We start from the raw sequence: 6,000 nt of genomic DNA, 5'->3' as shown, positions 1-6,000 counted from the left end.
TTGGGGTCATGACCTGAGCCGAAGGCAGAGGCTTTAACCCTCTGAGCCACCCAGACGCCCCCGACCATCTTTTCCTTCAAGGCTCTGCTTCCCTGGAGTCAGTCACTGCCGTGGTCTATCCACAGACATATCTGATGGCACTGTTAGGACAGACAGCTCTGTTAGCACTTAGCATTCCAGTCCAGAGGCAGCAAGAGCACACTTGAAAAGGATTCGCCGATGTTAGATTTTGGCAAGGAGCAAGAGGTCAGTGTGCTTATGTAAGCCAACATTGCTCTCAAAGGCGACGTGCCCAGGAAGCTAAGGTGTTCGCTCAGCCTACTTCGAAAGCAGGGTCTGCACAGGACCAGAGGCAGCTCCGAGGGAAGCCACGGGGAGGGGACTGAGTTCCAGTCCTGCTGAGGGACCTTGACCAATCCTAAATTGATTGGGGAGGGGACTGAGTTCCAGTCCTGCTGAGGGACCTTGACCAATCCTAAATTGATTGGCTCAAGCAAAAAAAAGAAATATATTATTAAAATAACATAAGCGGGGGGAGGGGGCCTGGGTGGCTCAGTTGCTCTGCAGGGAAACTGCTTCTCCCTCTCCTCCCTACTTATGCTCTCTATTGCTATCTCTGTCTCTCTCTCTCTTTCAAATAAATAAATAAAATCTTAAAAAAAAAAAAAAGAACGACATAAGGGTAACCTATGATCCAGCAGTTCCACTCCTAGGTATCTACCCAAGAGAGAAGGAAATATACAGGAAAAGGAAAGATACAAAGACTTGTCCAGGAACGTCCACCGCAGCTTTATTTGTAATAATCCCAAACACGAAACAACCCGAACACCCAGCGACACATAAATAGATAAACTAATCATGGCACTTCCTTCCAACAGAATATTACTCAGCAGGAAAAGACAATGAACTATTGATACTCACGACACGGATGAATCTAAAAATAATTACACTGAGAGAAAAAAAGCCAGACACAGAAGAAGGCACACAGCATAATTTCAATAAATCTCTAGAAAATGCAGGCTAATCTACAGTGACAGAAAGCAGATTCATGGTTGCTCTGGGATAGGAGCATGGGGACTGCGAGGGAGGGGTTACAAAGAGGAAACTTTGGGGGGGTAAACGGGGATTGTGGTGAGGGTTTCACGGGGGCACACATATTCAAAACTTGTGAAATCCCACACTTGAAATATGCGCCATTCACTTCTATCAAATATTCCTCAACAAAGCTGTTTTGTTTTTTTTTTAAAAAGAGCCTCAGGGTATCATGTGTAACTCCAGAAACAGGTTATGCTTTTTCGGTTGAAAGAAATGTTCTGTGTCTTGATCGTAGTGGTAGTAACATGACTGTACGTTTGGTTTTTTATTTCGTTCTGTTTGGGGAATTTTATTTTTAGGGGATCTCCATACCCAACATGGGGACTGAACATACAACCCTGAGATCAAGAGTCCCATGCTCTAGTGACTGAGCCAGCCAGGCGCCCCGTTAAAGTTCATTACATTGCATACTTAAAAATCAGGGTTTCATTGCATATAAATTTTACCCCTGTGAAATTGATTTTTAACCAACAGGACATACACGTGAGCATGTACACACACACACACACACACACACACACACACACTCACATACACACACACAGAATGGGTCAGCAGGTGGACCGCAGGAACCTTTGGTACCCACCTACCACTGCGGCAAAGATGCTCGTTCTCCATCTTTGTCTCTTACCGCTAGTTCTCCGTATGCCCACATTATTCCGAGTCTCTCTCTCTTACTTTAATCTTCTCACCCATCGATCCCTTTCCAGTTCTCTGGTCTAAAAGGTAGAACCTTCAGCTGCCAATACTTTCTGAACTTTATATGTTAAGGTCCAGGCATCCAAAAAAGGAAGGAACTTTTCTCTGAGTCCAGCCACAAAATTCATGGGAAGGATTCAAGGTTGTGTGTGGGCTTTAATTCACTTATTCAAAAAATATGGAACAGCGCTTGCAGGCATGGGGCCAAGGCCCGGGGTCCCGTGGACAACGACACTAACAAAGTCCTCACTGTGGTGTGGCTTGTAATCCAGTGAGGAGACAAGCAAACAACACTCCCACTTCAAATCGTGATAAGCACTTTAAAGAACAAAATGGAGAGGAAGGGCATAGATTGTGATGGGGAGTGGCGTACCTTCAGACAAGGTGGCCAGGGATGGTCTCTAAGGAGGTGACATGGATAGACATGAAGGATAAGAAGTCAGCTCTCCAAAGACCGGGCTGAAGAGAGCGTAGGTCCCGGTAGAAGGCAGAGCAGGTGTCAAGCCCGGAGCCAGGCATGTGAGTCCCTGGGCCCAGAGCTTAGTACGGAGAACAGAGAGGGATGCGGGCAGGTCTCAGAGGGCCATACGGGGCCAGGAGAGGAATCCGCATCTCACTCCCAGTGTCTTGGAAAGCCTCTGGAGGAGCTAAAGCAGAGGAGTGGCTTGATGTGATTTTTTTTAAAGCTCCTTTGGCTGCTATGAGAAGAACAGGTTGTCATGGGGCAAGGGCGGAAGCAGGGAACCGGTAGTCGCCCGTGCTGAGGGCACAGCCCACAGGAGTGGTGACAGCTTGGGTGCTGGGGCCGAGGGAGGGAGAGAGAGAGAGAGAGGGGAGAAAGATGGTGTGTAGGCAAAGACAGGAATAAAGTGCCTAAATGTGGCCAGGGCGGAGTCCTGCGTACTGACAAGGCCCTTCCCACAGTGATCACGTGGCTGAAGACGGAGACGGGTGATCAAGCGTCAAAGGCATAAGGGCCTATTTTAAATTCCCTCTCTGAGTCCCCGTAATGAGGTCTGGAAGAGGAGATGGTTGGAATAACTTCAGTGGTTCTCAGTGGGGGTGGAAACACCCACTACCGAATACTGACATTTAGAGGGGGGGGCTGGGGCTTCTACACATCCAGAAATATGTAGGACATCCCACACAGTAACGAATGGTCCCGTGTCCCACTTTCAAATGCCCCACTGCACATTTATGAAGATGAAAAACCTGTCAAGCTATCTGAGCCCAGATCTAACTCCGTTTTACATACAAGTATGGTTTTAAAAAATATTTACCAGGAATGCAACTCAAGTGAAAACCAAATGATTTAATCTGTTTCATGATTTGCCTAAGGGGCGCCTGGCTGGCTCAGTCGGTAGGGCTTGCGACTCCTGATTTCAGGGGTCATGAATCTGAGACCCATGTTGGGTGTAGAGATGACTTTTAAAAAAAAAGTTGGGTGCCTGAGTGATGCAGTCAGTTAAGCGCCTCTTGGTTTCAGCCTAGGTTGTGATCTGGCAGTCCTGAGATCGAGCCCCACACTGAGCCCCACATCGAGCCCCACATCGGGCTCCATGCTTAGCACTGGGTGTGCTCGAGATTCTCTCTCCTTCTCCCTTGGCCCCTCCAGCTCATACACTCTCTTTCTCTCTCTCTCTCTCTCTCTCAGATAAATAAATAAATAAATCTTAAAAAAAAAAAAAAAAAGATCTGTCTGAGAATTGGTTTTGGAAGCGCATGTCATTAATGGCGAGGCTCAGAGCTTTTTTGTCTTGTTTTAAGATTTTATTTATTTATTTGAGAGAGAGACAGTGAGAGAGAGCATGAGAGGGGAGAAGGTCAAAGGGAGAAGCAGACTCCCTATGGAGCTGGGAGCCGAATGCAAAACTCGATCCCGGGACTCCAGGATCATGACCTGAGCCAAAGGCAGTTGCTTAACCAACCGAGCCACCCAGGCACCCAAGGCTTGGAGTCTTTGAAGCACAACTCGCCCCTATCCGTCCATGTTTAGAGCTGCAGCATCCAGGGTACTTCTGTGTGTAGGTACAAACACCTAACTACCTCAGCGTCTCCTAGAATAATCATGCCTAGGTATTTATAGGCTTAAAATGCATTTTATAAATTACTTTCTTTTTACTTTTTTTTTTTTTTAGTTAAGATTGCAATCCCGAACATATTACACATATAAACTCATTTAATCTGTAACACAATCCTGTGAGATAGCCACTGCATTGTCCCCATTTTATAGATGAAGAAACTGAGGCACAGAGTCAGATCCCAGTTCACACAAATAATAAGCAGCAGAGCTGGGAACCTAGGAACCCAGGAGGTTTGTTCCAAATTTTATATCATCTACAGTACAAACCCTACATCGTATAGACTTTAGGCAGGTTTTCTGCCAAGTTTACTTCGGGAGGGCACTAAGTATTTGTCTGCTAAGAATGCAGCCCAGGGGCCTAGATGCCCTCTGGGCCCCCTCCCAGCTCTACGATCTGTTAACTCTGGCTGTGTGCTTCAGAAGTTCTCATTCGATTTAAGCTTAGGCTAGGAAGCACTTCCTTGAGAGGAACAACGGTACATCAAATTCACGAAGCTGGCTGGTGGCAGGGCAGCAAGCGACCCTGCTCAAGAGAAGTTCGGTGACACACCACATCCTTTGACTCTGGCTTCACTTCAGAGAATCTTTCCTGAGGAAATATTTTTTTATCGTGCTGAAATACACATTCCATAAAACTTGCCATTTTACCCATTAAAGTGTGCGACGCGGTAGCATTGAGAACATTCGCAACGTTGTGCAACCAGCACCGCTCTCTTGTTCCAGAACATTCCATCACCCCAAAGGGAAACCTCATATCCATTACATAGCCACATCCCCCCAGTTCCCTCTGCCCTAGCCTCTGGCAGCCCTGAATCTGCTTTCTGTCTCTATGAATCTGTCTATTCTGGGTATTTCCTATAAATGGAATCATACAAGACGTCTGGATTTTTCACGCAAGATAATGTTTTCAGGGTTCATCTGCACTGAAGCAGGCATCAGTACTGCATTCTTTTTTAAAAAAACTTCTTGGGTGCCTGGGTGGCTCAGTTGGTTAAAGCCTCTGCTTTCGGCTCAGGTCATGATCCCAGGGTCCTCAGATGGAGCCCCACATCGGGCTCTCTGCTCAGCGGGGAGCCTGCTTTCCCCCTTCCCCCGCCCCTGCCTGCCTCTCTGCCTACTTGTGATCTCTGTCTGTCAGATAAATAAATAAAATCTTTTTTTAAAAAAACCAACTTCTTTATTGAGGTAAAATTCATGTAACATAAAATGAAACATTTGAAGTGTACAATTCTGTGTCTTTGAATACATTCCCCATCTGGTGCAACTACTACTCTACCTAGTTCCAAAACATTTCATTGCCCCCAAATAAAACCTGTACCCATTAAGCAGTTAATTCCCATTGTCCCCTCCCCCTTGTCCCTGGCAACCACCAGTCTGCTTTCTGCATCTAAGGATTTATCTAGTCTGGCTAGTTCACATGAGTGGAATCATATATTGTGTGACCTTTCGTGTCTGGTTTCTTTCACTTTACATGATGTTTTCGAGATGCCTCCACACTGCGGTATATATCAGTACTTTGTATCTTTCTGTGCTTGAGCAATATTCACTGCATGCACAGACCACATTTTGTTTGTTCGTTCATCTGTTGATGGACATCCGGGTCATGTCCACCTTTCGGTTCTCGCGAATCACGCAGCTACAGACATTCGTGTACACGTTTTTGCTTGAACACCTGCTTTCAACTCCTTGGGGCATCTACTTAAGAGTGGGATTTCTGTGTCATGCAGTCACTCTTATGTATAAGTCACTGACGAAGCTCTACCGCGGTCCACCATTTTACATTCCCGGCAGCAATGTTCCAATTTCTCCGACTGTGCATCCCTCCAACACTTTTTAAAAAAACTACTATGGCTATCCTGGTGGGTACGAGGTGGTGTCTCAGGATGGTTTTGATCTGCGTTTTCCTAATGACTAGTGACGTTGAGCATCTTTTCATGTGCTGATGGGCCATTTGTTTATTTTCATCAGGGAAAATGTCTATTCAAGTCTTTTGTCCATTTTTTCAAATTGGGTTGTTTGTCTTTTTGTTTTTGAGTTGTGCCTGAGGAAATAATTTTAAATTTGAAAAAGATATCTAAACATGAAAATATTCACCACAGTATTATTTGCAAGAGGGAAAAGAT

Source organism: Martes martes (assembly GCF_963455335.1).
Source record: "Martes martes genome assembly, chromosome: 4".
In the NCBI taxonomy this organism is placed as follows: domain Eukaryota; kingdom Metazoa; phylum Chordata; class Mammalia; order Carnivora; family Mustelidae; genus Martes; species Martes martes.
This window is presented reverse-complemented; position numbering follows the sequence as displayed.